Below are 20,148 nucleotides of genomic sequence, written 5' to 3' on the forward strand. Positions count from 1 at the left end.
AGAGTTTGGACCACTGAGGGCACTGACTGAAGGTCACTATTGCCAGAGCACAGAATTCAAGAGTGCTAGTGGCAAGAGAAGGAACTAGAAGCAGGCACGGAATGAATAATGGATGTTAAAGTTTAGACTTTATCCTAATTGGAAAGAAGTATTTTTGAGTGGTTGTAAGCAAGGGAGTGGCAAGTTCAGATTTTTTTGTTTGCACCAAGACAAAAGAAAATCACATCAGATGTTTTACTTGCTTGTAATTTCAGCAAAAAGTATTAGGAGAGAGTGTTGAATTCTGGTTAAATAAGTCTTTTAATTATTTGTGGATTTTAATTACCCATATTCTTCCTGACTTCCTTAATCATGGCTAATTGAAAATTGGCTGTAACTTAAGATACTCTGTGAGGAAACTTAATAAAATGAGGTATGTAACAGATGAAACCCTGATTTCTGTTGAACACTGAAGAACATATAAATAACAGGCATTCTAATTTCTGATGGGAAATGGAGAGGCCCTGGTAAATATCAGTCATCCAGAGCAGCTATTTTGCTTAATCCTGTAAACTAGTTGCAGATGTTGGCTCAAACACTAGGCTTTGCATCTGTAATTTTAAAATTGTCTCATATTTCTAAAACCTGACTCCGTATGCACCGGAAATCAGTGACATGAATTATGAACTTCAGGAAGAGGAGAAGTACAAAAAATGCCAGAAGTGATAGAAGATAATATTTGGAGCAGTCGTTGGGCTATGTGCACAGGATGAGTGAAGGATGACACGGTTCCTTCCTCCAGGACATGGATCCTGTAACCAGGCATTTGAAAATGAAACCCTGCAAATGGATGTACCAAACAAAAGGAAGTCATTTATAGATAGTTGAGTTCTGAAAAACAAATCCTCCTTTTCCTTTTCCCCGCCTCCAGTTTACAGCAGGTCAACAGGAAGACCAGAGTTGCTGGAGAAGGAAAAGGTTTTTGAAGAGAAAAAAAAACTGAACACAAATGTATGTTAAAAATGTCTTACCTTAATTAAGATTATATTTAGTAGACTGGGGCAGGAAACAAATGACTTGCTATTAAACTCATGTTTTAGTTATGATAGTGCATTCTCATAAAAGACATTTATAAAAAGTCAATAGAGACTTGAATTAAAACTCAGAAAAGGAGCTGGAAGTGGTAGAACTCCATATATAAAGAATTCATACTATACTGCAAAGGATAATCATAGGCATTAGAAACAAATTATGATGATGACTGAATTTCCTATTCATATTTGTATTTCTAAAACTCATTTTTATTTATGTACAGTATTCCCAAGTAGTGCTCCATCCAGGCAATATAAATGGCAGCACATAGCACAATCTACCCACAGGGACCATCCGTCACAGGCCAAGAGTGAAAATAACCTCACCAGGAATCAGGACAAAAACTTCAGCCAATTATTTGGTGAGGCAAGAGCACCGTACAAAGCTTCAAGGAACTTAGGTTCAATTATGAAGCCAGGACACTCATTTCCTGGAGTGGAAATACTCATCCCATAGAATTCAGCCTAATGGAATTCCCTGAGGTGGGAATGGATTGGCTGCTGAGTCAAAGAGATTTCATAGTTACTTTGGGGGCAAGACAGTTTATTCCTTAGTTTAAAGCTCTACAAGTTTACATTTTGCTCAAGAGATCATCTCTGATAAGTTTTACTTTCTGCACTTACATAATTAGGAAATATATGCTACTAGGAAAATAAACCATATTGGTCTTTCCACGATTTTTCAGATAAATCTGAGACCAGCATTAACTCTTTCAATCTACTAGGACTACTGTGATTAAATCACAATCTTCTTGTACCACTCAAACTACTCCTGACGAAAAGTTAATATGATTCTGCAGAAGCTATTAAAGACCTTTTCATTGAGCTGCCTGGAGAAAGAAGAAAAGGAGGTACTTCACAAAGGGGTGGGGAATTCAGGGCAAATAAAATTTTGAACTGACATATAAAGCTACTATCTGGGAAATCTGAGACCCTAAGATTAGAAAATATATTTAAATTTTTGAGGGAAGAAATAAGATTACTCTCAAATGGAATTATCCCATTACAAAACAAAATTTTTTAAAATTATGATAAATTATCCCAGCAATTTACACTAATGCCGGGATAAATGCTCCAACATTTAGGTACCTGACAATGAGACTCAAATTAAAGCAGTGAGTTGGGAGTGATGCTGAGAATGGAGCCCACAAGGCTGATGACCAGGTCCTCCCCTGTCTAACTGACATGATCAATATGAGCATTCTTTTCTATAAACATACATCTCAGGATTCTCAATGAAAGTTGACTCTCTCTGTCTTAAGAATGTATAAAGATGTCTCTGTATTTTGAGGCTCCTGGGCTAAACATTATGACTCAGGAAAAGTTCTTTAATGTTACTGCACTGAGTATGAAATGATTCGTGCTCAAGGGACAGAAACTGCAATTTGCCTTGGTCATGGCGAATTGGGGACATACTTATGTTGGGTGGATTTGATTTCAATATGGGAAGCAATGAACAAAAATAACAAAAGAGCTCTATTGGAAATACATACAAGAATTTCTCAGCTTCGATTTACTTCTATTTTCACTGTGATGGTGAATCAGTGGCACCCTTTCAAAAGGACCTTCTGATATAGGACATGGTTATCATCACTAACAAAAGATCCCATGGCACCTTTGTTGTCGGTGAGGTTTTATGATTTGTTCTTTGCTAATCCCTTAATTTGCTAAACTGAAAGGACTGGGATTCTCTCAGTATAACAAATAAAGAAATTAGCATCTCTACACTGGAGTTTCAGCATCTGAACTGGTAGTGAGACCCCAGCATGGCCAACAGCTGAAAGCCCTTTTGCTGCTCTTTACATTCTACTTGGTACCTATACTGAGTTTCACCATCTTCTTAAGACTCCCATGTAACATTTAACTTCCACCTCCCTAGCTCTCAACAAACAGCCCAGCTTCCTCTCTTATCAAGTAAATTGAGATAATGAGGAATGAGGCGTACAATATTCTTTTCTCCTCAGTTTCTGTGACATTTCTCTTTCACTAGGAATTTTAATAGTATTGTGAAATCATTCATTTTTTATTTATAAATATATTCATTTATTTTTATAAAGAATAACTTTATTTCATAGGTAAAATATATTAATCTTAAGCTAAATAATAGGAAAACTAATTCAATGGTAAAAGAATCACCCACTAATGACCAAATTGGGCTTATACTAGGAAAACAAGGATGGTTAGTAAATCTATCAGTATAACAAATTACATAATTTGTTCAATATGTAAGACCATGATCATCTCAACAAAACTCACTTCTGATTTCTGAGTATATCAGTTGCAGAAAAATAGAGGCATTTCTTTCTTTATCACAGTAAATATATTTTAAACCAAAAGCCAACATCAAATGGTTGCAAACATTCCCATCAAGATAAAAAGAAAAGCTAAGAAAATCTACTATAATTTTATAATGTTCTGAAAGGAATAATATATGAAAATAGAAATAAAAGATACAACTCCACAAATGAGATAAAAATTAAAAAATTAAAAACTACTAGATAGGGCTTCCCTGGTGGCGCAGTGGTTGAGAGTCCGCCTGCCGATGCAGGGGACACGGGTTCGTGCCCCGGTCCGGGAAGATCCCACATGCCGCGGAGTGGCTGGGCCCGTGAGCCATGGCCGCTGAGCCTGACAGTCCAGAGCCTGTGCTCCACAATGGGAGAAGCCACAACAGTGAGAGGCCTGCGTACCGCAAAAAAACCCCAAAAAACAAAAAAAACAACAACAAAAACTACTAGATAATACAGTAAATTCCACAAACCCAAAATAAATGCTTAAAAATCAACAGTTTCATTTTATAGCAGTAAATAATTAGAAAATATAAGTGAAAAACACTCTATTTATAATTACAGCATAAGGGTATTCCAGTTATTTTATATTTTAACAAGAAATGTGAATTTACTTATACTAAGGGAAAAAAACCAGGAAATTATAGTAAACAGAAGGAATCATCATCTGGTTGGATGGGATAAAAGGGTACGAAAAATGTGACTTTTTCCCTTATTAATTTATAAGCTTTACAAATATCTCATCAAAATTCAAACAGAACTGTAGTTGGAATATGAAAAGATTTTAATCTTCAAATGAAAGAATGAATAATCTACAAAAGCAAAATGCATTTTTAAAAAATGTAATGAAAGAAAATGACCAAGCAGATATTAAAATATATTAGACATCTGCAATAATTAAAAAGTATGTCATTGTACAAAAATCAACAGATGGAGGGATAAATAATCCAGATCCTAGGATAAGAATTCGTCCATGGCCTGGACTGAGGCTAGAATTCTGCCACTTATCCATTCTATGACCTATGGTGAACTATTTAACTTTTCTAAACTTCAGTTACATCATTTATAAAATAGGAGAAATAATGGAACCAACTTCATAGGGTTGTTGTAGAACTGCATACATTGATGTAAGGAACACAGTACAATACCCAGCCATAGACTGAGCTTTCAAGAAAGGTAAGCGGCTATAATTATTATATGATCACAGAAGTATTGCAAACCAATTGTGATGGTATGAATCATTCAAAAAATTAAATTTATACATTCACTCCTGTGGAATAAAATTTTAATAATAATTATTATATTACTATTGTCATTGTCAATAATCATTGAGTTGTTACAATGTGCAAAGACTGATCTCAGTGCTTTACATGAACCAATGTGTTTAATCACATTAACCCTAACAGGCAGATACAACAGTCACAACCCTTTTGCAAATGAGGAAACTGCAGCACAAAGATGTTAAGTAATTTGCCCATAGCTGATGAGTGGCAGAGCCAGATACTAAAGCCTGGCCATCAGGCTTCAGAATCCATGCTCTTAATCCCTACACTCTGCTCCCCAAGCTAGTGCCTTACCTTCTACCACGTGCCATGATAAATCCTAAATGGACTACAGAGACAAATGTCAATAATGGCTTCATAAAAATGCTGTAACTACACGGGTGAATATTTAATTGCTTTTGAGGTGAATACTACCTTTCTAAACACAAAAGCAGTGGAAGAAATGACAGGAGAAAAGAGTAACAGATTTTACTACAAAAACTTTTAAACTTTTATCTCAAATACCTGTTAAGTAAAATTAAAACATACACAAAAAAATGAGAAAAATGCTTGTTAATAAATATGGCAAAAGAGCAATACCATTATTATATAAAAATTCTATTATAAGTCAAAAAAGTAAAAGAAAAATTTCAAAGAGTATATAAGCAAAGGCATGAACAGCTTATTCAGAAAAGAAGAATACTACTGGTCAATAAGCATGAAAAGAATTTTTGTCTCTAGTAAGTTATAGACATAAGTGACTGAGGTTTAAAGAATAGAAGTATGTGATCAGCAAGAAAATAATTTTCTTTTTCATATAGCTATATATAAAAATCTTATTAGAAGAAAATGAGATAAAATATAAATGCCACAAAATTGTTTAAATTTGTCTAAATCAAAATTATAACTTTTGTTTTATAATATAAAGTCAAGTGATAGATAAGCAGAAAATATTTGTACTATATATAATACACATAAAATTAGTATCAAAACTATAAAAATCCTAAAAAGTCAATGAGAAAATAACATGACAGTCCTTTCAAGATAGACAAAGGACATAATCAGACACTTTATAGGAGAGAGGATACAAATGTCTATTAAATATTTGAAAGGCTGCTCTATAACTTGCAATAAGTGAAATGCAACTCAAAATAATATATTATTCTTCCCATCAGATTATTCAAAATTATATAAAATATAATTATCCAGAACTGAGGATTCAGGTACTCACATAAATAGTTGTTGGGTTTATAAACTGGTTCAACTGTTTTGGAAAAACTGGAAACAACACAAATACCTATCCTTAGGGGAATGGTTAAATTTACTTTGGCACATCTGCACTGTGGAATATACAATAATACTATGTGCCAGTAAAAGAAGTCTTGTCTTCTGTCTGTGTACTTACATGAAAAGATCTCCAAGACATATCATTAAGTAGATAAAGTTAGTTCATCTTCACATATATTTACTGAGCATCTACTGTATACCAGGTTCTAGTCACAGATATATCAATGAACAAGAGACAAAAGTCATGGTCTTTGTGGAGCTAACAACTATAGTGTAAAATATGTACAAACCTTTTATTTTTAAAATCACAAATCATGTGTTTATGTACATATGTGTTTGGGCATGTATGTATATGTGTACATATGCTCCAGAATAATAACAGTAGCTATAGCTATGAAGGTGAATGAGACCGGGTAAGGGTCAAGGGTATATTTACTTGATCTGCATTACTTTTTTCACAGTGAAAATGTGTTTATGTATTTCTTGTGTAACAAACAAAAAGTAAGCTTCAAAATCATACATTACACTGAAACTCTGTGCTAAATAAGCTATACAGTGCACATAAGGGAAAGGCTGAAGCAAGAACTAAAGAAAATTTGAGCAGAGATTTCTGCTTTTTTAGAGTACCAGCTCTATCCTATCCTTGACTAACTACTTAAAAAGTCACTGTGGCCAAAGGATTAGATGATGAGCTAGCTGGTAAGGGATGGAGATGGGAGAAATACTACTACAGTGAAGCTGTAGACTTGAGTGAGACATCCAGCAGCTAATCACTGGCATTCCCCAGGCTTGCAATCAGGAGCAGTAAGGGGTGGAGTGGGCAGTGTTGGGGGAGGGAGGGGCCTGGGTGGGTCTATCACAGGTTTGGCTTATGATAGACCTGCCTGAGGGAGAAAACCAGCAACTTTTGGTATTGGGCCATAGTACCAACCCATGTGGAGTTCCTCCACCACCTGGGTGGCTGTGTAGGAATAAAATGGAAACCTCTTCTCTAAGATATGGAGTGGAGATTAAAGAAGTGAAAATTAAAACAGTGAGAGTTAAGTATCCTGGAACAAGGGAATGATACAATTCCAATGTCCATGAACACTGAAAATAGTCATAAACAGGAAGACACTAAGATGTCATTTATCTGATAATTCAGAGGAACATTCAGGTCTGAAATTACAGTGGTTAATAAAATGATAGTGGGAGAAAATAAAATTTTACATGTTACAAAAATTCCAGGGAATTCAAGTCACACAGGCATTTAATTGACTTGGAATGAAATATATCATGTTAAAAAGAGAGAGAGAGAGAGAGAGAGAGAGACAGGCAACTAGGACAAAAGAGACAGAAAGAAGAAAAGAGGGAAGTAGGGAGGGAGGAAGGGTAGCTGTGAGATAGCAGGAGAGAGGCAGGAGGGGAAACCCTTAGTTTGCCCAGGTGCCCATTTCCCCTGGTGAAACAAGACCAGGCCTCAACTGCCCAGAGAAAAGATCACAGCTGAAAGGTAGGGCTAGATTCTGCCTACTGAAGGGATTTTTCAAGGTAATTCTGAATACACAGGGTTTTTCTCCTCACTGATTTTTAGCCCTAAACCCTCAATTAAGATGTAACTTCGCTGTAAAATTACAGTAAGCACATCTGTGTATTTTCTGGAAAAACATCACGAGACATACATTAAGTGCTATTTCAATTAGAAGTCTAGATTTAAAAGATACAGAACAAATTAGCAGTCCATACATTTCACTAAGTGTGGCTTTCATGGACTCCATCCTCTGTTGATTTTATTAAAATAAGTTGGTTGTATTTTATAAGCTATTGATTGGCCCCTCTGGAGATACTTTCACAGAATTAAGGGATAAAAAAGGAAACACATTCTAACAGCTATTATAGTTTTTCATTGTTGATCAGTGCAGTGGACTGAATGTTTATGATCCCTGAAAATTTATATGCTGAAACCCTAACTCCCAATGGCATGGTATTAAGAGGTGGGGCCTTTGGGAGGTAATGACGGTTAGGTGAGATCATGATGGAGACCCCACGACGGAGTTAATACCTTATAAAAAGAGAAGGAGACGTGGGATCTCTCTCTCTTCATATACCATGGAAGGCCACGTGAGAACATAAACAGGAAGAGGGCCCTCACCAAGAACCCAACCAGGCTGGCACCCTGATCTTGGATTTCCAGCCTCCAGAACCACAAGAAATAAATGTTTTTTGTTTAAGTCACCTGGTCTATGTTACTTTGTTACAGCAGCCCACAATGACCAAATCAGGTTAATTTATACAAACCCAAGTTCATTCTATTCAGGATCAACCCACTTTAGATTAAGAAAAAATGTAAGTAATAAATAAAAATAATAGTGAATGACTGAAATGATGTGACTTGCCATAATTGAGACTATTAAATAAAATTCTTTGTGCAATTTATGAACTATTAGAAGCAGTGGTTAACACCGTAATTAAGAGAAAAAGGTCTAGAATCAAACTGCCTGGATTTGAATCCTGGTGCTGTCAGTTATTTTTATGACTGGACACATGACTTGGCCTCTCCGTGCCTCACTTTCCTTATCTGTAAAATTGAAATAATTAGGGTACCTACCTCTTAAGGTTGTTGGGAGGAGTAATGAATTAACGTGTGTAAAGTACCTATAACTACACCTGAAACACTTATAAGTAATCAGTGTTAACTGTTGTGATTTCTACAGAATTGGTGGGAGTAGACAGCCTTTCACTCTGTTACATCTTTTTTAGTAAATAAAACTTTCCTATTTGGTAGGTTTTGAAAATGGAAATTCCCAAATCTTATATGGATTTATAGTTCCACAACATGTCTGTGGAACTTCATGGGTCCATTTCTCTGTCAGTTTTTTCTCTCTGCCGTCCTCTTTCCTCCCACTCCTGCCCTTTCTTGAGGGTGGGGTGAGACTGGAGAGAAGAGTAGATGACATAGAAAATGAATAAGGAAAAAGAGAGTGTGTGTATTACTGTTAAAAAAAGTGTTAGGGCTTCCCTGGTGGCACAGTGGTTTGGGGTCCGCCTGCCAATGCAGGGGGCACGGGTTCGTGCCCCGGTCTGGGAGGATCCCGTGTGCCACGGAACGGCTGGGCCCGTGGGCCATGGCCGCTGGGCCTGCATGTCCAGAGCCTGTGCTCCGCAGCGGGAGAGGCCACGGCAGTGAGAGGCCCACGTACCGCAAAAAAAAAAAAAAAAAAAAAAGTGTTAAACGTTTCATTTTTTCCTCATGATAAATTATCTTGTAAGCTACAGAGTTTTAAAGAAAATAAAACAATTCTCAGGAAGCAACCCTCAAAAAAACTAATCAAAATAATATTTTAAGAATTGTACCATGCAGAAGGAGAGGATAGCTGTGATTTATCTCAGTAACAGAAGCTATTAGTATTTTCTCAAAACAGAATAATAAAGAAAATACCTTTTAAAGTTCCAATGGTCCAAATTATAAATTTAGTTTAATAAACAATTAAAGTGCAGCGATAAATTATAAAGCTAAATCCTAGGTAAAGTTTATTATAATAAGCCATTTTAAAAAGAAGAAGAAAAAGAAAATCTTCAAGTATCCAAAGTATAGTGAGTTGAATAGTGTCTCCCATAATGTCCATGGAACCTCAGAATGTAACCTTATTTGGAAACAGGGTCTTTGCAGATGTAATTAGTTAAGACGAGGTCATACTGCATTACAGTGAGCTCCAAATCCAATGACTGGTGTACTTAAAGAAGAAGAGAGGACACATGGGCAGAGACACATTGGAAGGAAGCCATGTGAAGATGGGGACAGAGATTAGAGTCAGGCAGCTACAAGTCAAGGAATGCTAGGAGCTACCAGAAACCAGGAAGAGGCAAGGAAAGCTGCTTCCCTAGAGCCTTCATAGAGAGTATAACCCCAAACACACCTTGATTTCAGACTTCTAGTCTCCAGAACTTTGAGTGAATAAATTTCTGTTGTGTTAAGCTACTCCAGTTTGTAATACTTTGTTACAGCAGCCCTAGGAAACTAATACACCAAGGAAAATGGAAGTCTCAGAATTAGTTTATAAACTTAAAGACTTCCCTGTCAGACTAAGTAGCAACAAGCAATGCTATATTATCCTAACAGGAAAGAAACTCAGCTAAGAACAATAGATCTCATTTTACAGATAAGGTACATGCTAGAACAGTTGCGATATATGCATGTATTGGCATGACAAGTTATATTCCCATGAACTTGAACTGCATAATTTTAGAAATGTGTTCCTTAAAATGCAATCCAATACGTGTAATAAAAATTACATTTACACTTGTTTGCTGATAAGGGACATCTATTTAATGTATCATGAATACAGATAATCATTTATATTCTTAAAGGTATATATAATACCTTGCCACAAATCTTTGAAAATTTTTAAATATTCAGTTATTTCTTAATAAAAAGCACAAACGCCTGTTAGAGCACTGATAGAGGTTTCATTAAAATTGGCTACCTTGTAGATTAACAGAGAGATGGAGCAAAAATTTATACAATTCTTCCTACAAAAATGTTTTTAAAGTACTTTTAATTAAAAGAACTTGATAAAGAAACTGCTGATTGGTTCTAAAAATTTATAACATCTATTTAAAAATACATGCTATAAATTGCTTATTAGAATACTGGAGTGAAGCCATTTTTCTTGTTCTGTACTCAGAAAGCTGCCCTCAAAAATCAGTCCATGATGCAGAGAAAGGAATACTCTCAAACTCATTCTATGAGGCCAGCATCACCCTGTTACCAAAACTAGACAAAGATATTACAAAAAAAGAATATTACAGACCAATGTCACCGGTGAACATAGAGGCAAAACTCCTCAACAAAATATTAGCAAACTAAACCCAACAATAAATTAAAAGGATCATACACCATGATCAAGTGGGATTTATCCCAAGAATGCAAGGATTTTTCAATATCCACAAATCAATGTGATATACCATATTAACAAACCAAAAAATAAAAACCATATTATCACCTGAGTAGATGCAGAAAAAGCTTTTGACAAAATTCAACATCCATTTATGATAAAAACTCTCCAGAAAGTGGGCATAGAGGGAATGTACCTCAACATAATAAAGGCCATATATGACGAACCCACAGCTAACATCATACTCAATGGTGAAAAGCTGAAAGCATTTCCTCTAACGTCAGGAACAAGACAAGGATGCCCACTCTCTCTACTTTTATTCAAAATAGTATTGAAAGTCTTAGCCACAGCAGTCAGAGAAGAAATAAGAGGAATCCAAATTGGAAGTGAAGAAGTAAAACTGTCACTATTTACAGATGGCATGATACTATACATAGAAAATCCTAAAGACACCACCAGAAAGCTACTAGAGCTCATCAATGAATTCAGTAAAGTCACAGGATACAAAATTAATATACAAAACTATGTTGCATTTCTATATACTAACAATGAACTATCAGAAAGAGAAATTAAGGAAAAAATCCCATTTACCATCACAACAAAAAGAATAAAATACTGAGGAATAAACCTACCTAAGGAAGTAAGAGACCTGTACTTGGAAAATTATAAGACACTGATGGAAGAAACTGAAGACAACACAAAGAGATAGAAAGATATACTGTGTTCTTGGATTGGAATAGTTAATAGTGTTAAAATGACCACACCAGCAAAGGAAATCTACAGATTCAATACAATCCCTATCAAAATACCAATGGTATTTTTCACAGAACTAGAAAAATTCTAAAATTGGTATGAAAACACAAAAGACCCCAAATAGCCAAAGTAATCTTGAGAGAGAAGAACAGAGCTGGAGGATTCACACTCCCTGACTTCAGACTATACTGCAAGGCTACAGTAATCGAAACAGTATGGTACTGGCACAAAAACAGAGGCGTAGATCAATGGAATGGAATAGAGAGCCCAGAAATAAACACATACTCATGGCCAATTAATCTACAACAAAGGAAGAAAGAATATACAATAGAAAAAAGACAGTCTCTTCAATAAGTGGTGCTGGGAAAATTGGACAGTTACACATAAAAGAATGAAATTAGAATTTTCTCTAACACCATATATGAAAATAAACTCAAAATGGATTAAAGACCTAAATGTAAACCTGGAAACCAGAAAACTTCTAGGAGAAAATGTAGGCAGAACACTCTTTGATATAAATTGTAGCAATATTTTTTTGGATCTATCTCCTAAAGCAAAGGAAATAAAAGCCAAAATAAATACATGTGACCTAATTAAACTTAAAAGCTTTTGCACAGCAAAGGAAACCATCGACAAAATGAAAAGACAACCTACTTGAATGGGAGAAAATATCTGCAAATGATATGACCAGTAAGGGGTTAATATCTGAAATATATGAACAGATCCTACAACTCAACATTAAAAAAACAAAAAACCTGATTAAAAAATGGGCAGAAGACCTGAATAGACATTTCTCCAGAAAAGGAAATACAGATGGCCAACAGGGACATGAAAAGATGCTCAACATGGCTAATCATCAGGGAAATGCAAGTCAAAACCACAATGAGATATCACCTCACACCTCACATTCTGCCATTGTCAGAATGGCAATCATCAAAAAGAACACAAATAACAAATGTTGGCAAGGATGTGGAGAAAAGGGAACATTTGTAAACTGTTGGTTGGAATGTAAATTGGTGCAGCCACCAATACTTGAAAACAGTATGAAGATTTCTCAAAAAAACTAAAAATAGAACTACCATATGACCCAGCAATTCCACTCTTGGGCATATATCTAAAAAAAACAAAAGCACTAATTTGAAAAGATACATGTACCCCAATGTTCATAGCAGCACTATTTACAATTGCCAAGATATGGAAGCAACCTAAGTGTCCATCAACAGATGAACAAATTAAGAAGATGTGCTATACATACACAGTGGAATACTATTCAGCCATAAAAAAGAATGAAATTTTGCCATTTGCAACAACACTGATGGACTTGGAGGGTATTTTGCTAAGTGAAATAAGTCAGAGAGAGAAAGACTACTACTATATGATAATACTTATATGTAGAATCTGAAAAATACAACAAACTAGTCAATATAACAAAAAAGAAACAGACTCACAGATATAGAGAACAAACTAGTGGTTACCACTGGGGAGAGGGGCAATCTAGGGGTAGGGAATTAAGAGGTACAAACTATTACATACAAAATAAGCTGCAAGGATATATTGTACAATACACAGACTGTAGCCAATATTTTATAATAACTATAAATGGAGTACAACCTTAAAAAATTTAATCCATGAACCATTACTGGATATGCAGATTTCATTGTTGCTTTGTAACAGTCTTCCCACTTCCAAGGGAGAAAAGGTTCAATTTGAAAATAAAAGCAATTATTTTACTATCTTTCTTGAAGACTAACAGAATAATACAAATAGATAACAACAACAACAACAATAATAGGAAGTACTTTACATAGCACTTACTATCAGCCAGTCCCTGTTCTAGGTACCTAACTTGTATTATCTCATTTAATACTTACAAAAACCTTATGAAGCAGTTCCAATTCTTATCAGCTTATTATAAGTTAGAAACCTGAGGAACAGGAAGCCTAAATAATTTGTTTCTGGTCACAGAGTGGCTTCACAATTCCAGCTCTGAAGAACAATTGCACTATATTGCTTCTCAACTTTGTATAGTCAATAGAATTATTTTTTAAAAAGAAAGAAAGAGAAGGAGGAAGGAGATAGAAAGTCAGAGGATGAATTGGGAAAATTATTAAATTTAATCAATAAATGAAAATAGGATTTTAATAATGAGGTATTAAAAATCTTATATTCCTTCAAGAAGACAAAATACACAAGAATCCTATTACACAAATTAAATTGTTCTGAAGACAAACAATGCTCAACAAGTACCTGTAGCCATCATCTCTGATGCACCTCCTCCAACCCCTATTCTCTCTTCTTCTAACAATAGCTCTGACTTCAAGTGGAGAGGAAACCACCTCCACTTTCCAGTCCATGTGATCTGGCTTAAGTCAATCAGTATATCTCTTTCTCTGGCCACAGTGATTGGTTCAGGAATGAACACATGATCCAAGCCTGTCCAATCAGAGTGCATCTCAGGAGTTTTTCTGAGAATTCTGGGAGAAAGACTCATTTATTTCTGTGGGATTCAAACCAGGAAGGAAAGCCCCTGGCTGCAATATTGCAATTCTTTGGGGCCGAAGAACAGAGCCAACAGCAAAGAAGCAGAACCAAAAACTGGAAAGAGTTTGTCTAGTTCATCATGGTTTATCGAATCAGTTCATGTTGATACTGTTTGAGCCATGGATAAATAGTACTTAACTCTATGAAATGTTCAATCATGTAAACTAATTAATTTACTTTCTTCCAAGGTCATTTAAGTTGAGTTCTTCTGAAATTTATATCTGAAAGAATCCTGATATAGATATTGGTACCAGGAAGTCACATGAGTGTGGGAATTAAAAGTGACAGACCCTGAAAGGTGGAATTAGCTGAGTGGACAAAGAAGGAGAGAGGGCTGTTAGAAGCCCTCTATGGTAGCCTAGGAAGTTGGCAGTCTTTGCTATCCAGCTGTAAAATAGCTGATTAAACTCTCACCTCTTTTAACAGTGGTCTCGAACTATTACTTACGGAGATGGAAGAACTAGGGAACTTGGTAGGAAAATTTTAGAATATTGGAGTGTGTTGATCTTTTTGGACCTGTAGGGGGTCCTAAGGAAAAGAGACTACTGTCTACTGAAACTAGCTTTCAGAAAGTAGGGAGGGAAGAGACCCTGTGTTGATAAGAAAGGTCTTTTTACCTTACAGCCTACAATTCAAGAAGGTTGAGAATCCAGTTATCTGGAGACTTGTAGGTTTGGGAAAGCCAAATTTCACACTTGATTCTAAAGTTAGAGCAACAGAAGGCACGTTGGTAGGAAACAAAATGGACAATAAGCCCAATACTAGAAGGTACCCTGATAGCCCGGAACTAGGAGGTATCCTGCAAGCACCTGCTCTGCTCCCTGCCAAAGGAAAAGGTCTTCCTAGTTACACAATTGCAGTTGGACGCAGTCTGGGCCAAAGAGCACATCAGCACTTCCTGCTGTAGATTTTTACAGCTAAAGGAATGGATTATCAGTCACGTAAAAGCCACATCAATCCTCCTGGTCTCAATATATCCTGGCCCTTAACACATTCAACTCCAGAAAACTTCATCCCTATTTCTCTTTACTACCCAGACCTTCTGAAGACAATGTTCCACAAATATCTGTAGCTATCATTTGTCATTTCCCTCCTCCAGCGTCTGTTCCTTCTTATTCCAATAACATCTATGACTTTAAGGCGGCATTCTCTTCCCTCTTAAACCTTGAGATACAACATCCCGCTCACTGACTTCAACCTCCAACCCTACCCTTTTTCCCCTTAATCCTGGTACACATTTTCTCTAATTTCAGAAAAACCCCAGTGCCCTTGTTTCCCCATTTCCTTTCAATTTTCAGTCAACATCATCTTTTGTCTTTTCTTTTTTTCTGGGCCCAATCTCAGATTATATTTTCCTATTTCCTTTGCAGTTAGGTGAGGCCACGACTAAGTTCTGGTCAATGGAATGGAAATGGAAGAGATGTGTGCCACTTCCAGGCTGGTCCTTACAAACCTCCCTCACTCAGGCTTCTTTCTTTTTCTTTATTTTTTTAATATCTTTATCGGATATAATTGCTTTACAATGTTGTGTTAGCTTCTGCTGTACAACAAAGTGAATCAGCTATATGTGTACATATATCCCCATATCACCTGCCTCTTGAGCCTCCTTCCCACCCACTCCCTATCCCACCCCTCTAGGTGGTCACAAAGCACCAAGTTGATCTCCCTGTGCTATGCAGCAGCTTCCCACTAGCTACCTATTTTACATTTGTTAGTGTATATATGTCAGTGCTACTCTCTCACTTCATCCCAGCTTCCCCTTCCTCTCTCTGTGATGCTCAACACCACTAATAATCAGAGAAATGCAAATCAAAATCACAATGAGGTATCACCTCACACCGGTCAGAATGGTCATCATCAAAAAATCTATAAACAATAAATGCTGGAGAGGGTGTGGAGAAAAGGGAACCCTCCTGCACCGTTGGTGGGAATGTAAACTGATACAGCTACTATGGAGAACAGTATGGAAGTTCCTTAAAAAACTAAAAATAGAACTACCATATGACCCAGCAATCCCACTCCTGGGCATATACCCTGAGAAAACCATAATTCAAAAAGACACTCAGGCATCGTTCTTTCTCATCTTTTGGAAGAATGAAGAGAATTCGAAAGTCCATGACTGACCACATGAAGCAGGGTTGCCTCACCCCAGCCCCATCTAGATGACTTGATTGAATTGCCATAGCAGGGTGAATTAAATCGTTATTATATTAAGCTACTGAAATTCTGGGATTGTTACTTGGTTAACCTCTCCTGACTAATGTCATGACTAGTACACTAATCAGAACCATTCATATCAATCCTTTATTTCAAACTGTCTTCAAAACTTTAACTCATCTGCTCTTTTGACCTTACATGCTGCTTCCCTGGAAAAACTTCAGCTCAGGGTATTAATTCCACTGTCTGCTTTCTTAGCTTTGTTCTACCTTCCAGCTGTGGAGTAGAAAAGCAATTCACAAGACCAAGAGGACTGGTACTACCTCGGTGGTCCAAACAATGTGTAGGACCTTCTACCAGTCCACCAATTTGACAACATCCCCAGTGCTTCTTGAGCTCTTGGAAATATCTAATACTACTTGACCATTCCCTCTTTGAAACATTCTCTTCCCTGAGCTCTCATTCTACTACTGTCCAAGTTTTCCTACTTCTCTTATCACTTCTTAGACTCCTTTTCAGTTCCTCGTTCTGTCCCAACTCTTCTTTCTCTTTTATCCTTTAAATCCCACATTTTCTTCTATGCTTTCATCTTCTGGAGGTGATCTCATCTACTCCCATGGCTTCAACTACAATGTACACATTGACAACTGTTAAGTTTATGTCTCCAGTCTAGACAAGTCTTGAACCTCAAACTCTACTGACATCTCCAATAGGCACAAAAAATATATCTGAAACTGAAATCACCACTTCTTCTCCCACCTCCACTGAAATCTGCTCCTCCTTCATCTATACTCCCTTTGTCAGTAGACCTCCCTAGCCATAGCCTGGGAGAATGACTTAACACCCCCCACCCAACTCCACAACTATTTATAACTCTTTCCGTCCTCTAGATATATTTTTGAACCTGTCTTTCTCCTAGATACCTCCTGCAATTGACATTTGTATTTTCTTACCTGAATCATTTCAGAAATGTCTTCACCAATTTCCATATATCTAGTTTTATTCTTCCAAATCATTTCATATGGCTAATACACAGATCTTTCCAACACATAAATCAGATGATACCCCTTCCCTACTGGAAATCTTTCAGTGGTTCCCTACTTTTGGAATAAATGGTTCTCTGTCTCTTCTGAACTCTAGGCACTTTCATTCAACTTCCCACTGGATATTTTTACTCCAATCTTCCACAGTGACTATATTCAACATATATACCCTTCCTCACTATGTTCCTTTCTCCATGAAGAGCACCACCATCTCATCTGTGCCTAAATCAGATGTCCACACTGCATTGCTGACAATCCCCAGCACTCTCCTCAACATCTAATTCATCACAATCCTTTAGATTCTTTCTACTTAATATCTCCTGAATTCATCAACTTCTCCTCAAATCTAGTACAGAGAGCTTAGCTAGCCCAAATAATCATAATCTTTTGTCTGCAACAGCCTCCTAACTGTTAGGAGGCTAGACTCCTAGACTAGACTCCTAACTAGTCTACTTTTTCTAACCTCATCCTCCCTTCAAAATCTTTCTCCACACTATAGGCAAAATTATCTTTCTAAAGTATTATTATGATTGCACTTAAAACCTTACAATGATACTCCACTGCTTTCACCATCACACACACACACAAAAAATAGCTTTGGGACTTCCCTAGTGGCACAGTGGTTGAGAATCTGCCTGCCAATGCAGTGGACACAGGTTCGAGCCCTGGTCCGGGAAGATCCCACATGCCACAGAGCAACTAAGCCCGTGTGCCACAACTACTGAGCCTGCACTCTACAGCCCGCAAGCCACAACTACTGAGCCCATGCGCCGCAACTACTGAAGCCCACATACTCTAGGGCCCAAGTGCCGCAATTACTGAGCCCACATGCTGCAACTACTGGAGCCCACCGTGCCTAGCACGGTAGCAACTACCGTGCTCCACAAGAGAAGCCACTGCAATGAGAAGCTCACGCAGCACAACAAAGAGTAGCCCCCGCTCACCCCAACTAGAGAAAGTCCACATGCAGCAACAAAGACCCAGCACAGCCAAAAAATAAATAAATAAAATTTAAGAGAAATAGCTTTAATGGAGCTTACTGTCCTAGTAAAAGAAAACAAAAAATAATAAATAAACAAGATAGATAATAATGACAAGATCTGGGGGAGGAAAGGTGACTTTAGATTCAACAGTTAGGGACAGCCTCTTACTGAAGTGATGTTTCAGTGAGGCCTGAAGTATCAGAAGGAGCTAACCTTGAAAAAGGGGACAGACTTCAATTACTTACCATAATCCCCACTGGGATGTCAGATCCCTGACAGCAGGGCGCATGATTTATTCATCATTCTAACGTCTATCACAGTTTTTGACTCTCAAAAGTTTCAAATACACAAGTGATGAGTGAAGGGATGAATGAAGTTTACGTTGAAATTTCTGGGCAGTGCAACTTTAGGCTAATTGTGTGCTCACATTTTTTTCATACATTTGTTGACACCAGCATGTAGAACTTCTAAGCAGACAAATTTCTAGGCAGGTGAAAACAAATGGGGATTTAGACTTTAAGGAGGAATTTTTCTTTCTTCAAATTCTTCTAAAGTATTCAGAATAGATTCTGCACAGCCATCTCTTACAATCAGGAGCGCTAAGAGGATATCAGAATGGATGAAGCATTTGCTAGGATAGTGCAGAGTATCTTAGCCCCACCAACCATTAAGGCTGACTGACATCAGTTAGCAGGCTGAGCTCCAAGGCTCCCTGTCTTTTGAGCTTCTTGATTTTTGAATACAAACCCAAATCAACCTCAGTTATTCAGATTCATAAAGAAAGGGGTTTCAAGTCATTATAGTTCATTTCTGCTAAGCAGAAAAAAACAATAAAGGGTTCTTTAAAATATACTGTATCGTGTTTAATTATTGAATTTGGTTCTGAAAAATAAGATATTCAGGTTCATAACCTCTTACTTGCAAAGTGAAAGGTTAAAACAACAGCAACAACAGCAACAAATTTGGCAGCAAAACCTGACTTGATGTGAAAATATTTATGTCTTTCATTTAATCTACTTGGTGTGATTATCATTTGTTTCACTGCAGAAATACAATACGTTTAATTACAGGGTGCTGCCTCTGACACCACAGGAATACTGGGCAATATATAATATATGCAATAGTTTTCTAAAATCCAGAAAGTTCTGACCTTCAAGGCACATCTGGCCCCAGAGGTTTTGGATAAGGGATCTGTATTCTATTTTAACACTCACCCCAATTCTATTATCTTGAGTTATAAAACTTCCATAATGTATGGGCTTTGAAGTACTCAGTGAAAGTAAAGGCACAGAAACACAATTAGCATGATTTTAGCATTTGGAGGCAATATAATTGAAAACTTCTGAGTTTCCGTCCAGATCTGATTTAAAGTATGCATTTATGCCACTATACTATTGCTTTTCCAGTAAGTATAAACTTCTGTGAGCTAGAATTCTGACCATGAGGAAAGTTTTATAGGTAAATCCATTACACCACACCCAGGCTTAATCTGGCCGTTGTAGTCTACAGAATAATTGCCATAGCTTCTAATTTTCCCAAATGTTTCATTGTTCTCATTTAATAACTTTTATAATTTTCTTATACTCCATATTTTTTTTCTCCCCAAAGTTCCAAGAAGCAGCACCTACCTACCGTCTGTCTACTCTTTATAGGGCACATATCTAGTACCCAGCTGCAAACCTCATGATGTAGGTTATTTCTGATTCTCACCATCACCGGGCAGAGATATTTTCTATGCTTCCCATCACACAACTGGGCAAACTCAGGTTCAATTTGTCCAAGGCCACATGGCTACTACGTGACAGAGGAGAATTTGAACCCAGGAATATCTCGCTCCAAAGTTTGTTTCTGCCAAAGCATCATGAGGAAAATAATTGACCCATCTTCCGA

At 36.9% G+C, this 20,148-nt stretch overlaps 1 protein-coding gene across 5 annotated transcripts in view; it reads right to left on the reverse strand.

The window, feature by feature from the left end:
• Positions 1-20,148, reverse strand: part of DNM3 (dynamin 3) — a 599,000-nt gene that overhangs the window by 308,993 nt on the left and 269,859 nt on the right. The window lies entirely within an intron of this gene.

The sequence above is a fragment of the Lipotes vexillifer genome, unplaced genomic scaffold, assembly GCF_000442215.2.
Source record: "Lipotes vexillifer unplaced genomic scaffold, Lipotes_vexillifer_v1.1 scaffold685, whole genome shotgun sequence".
NCBI classification, from domain to species: Eukaryota; Metazoa; Chordata; class Mammalia; order Artiodactyla; family Lipotidae; genus Lipotes; species Lipotes vexillifer.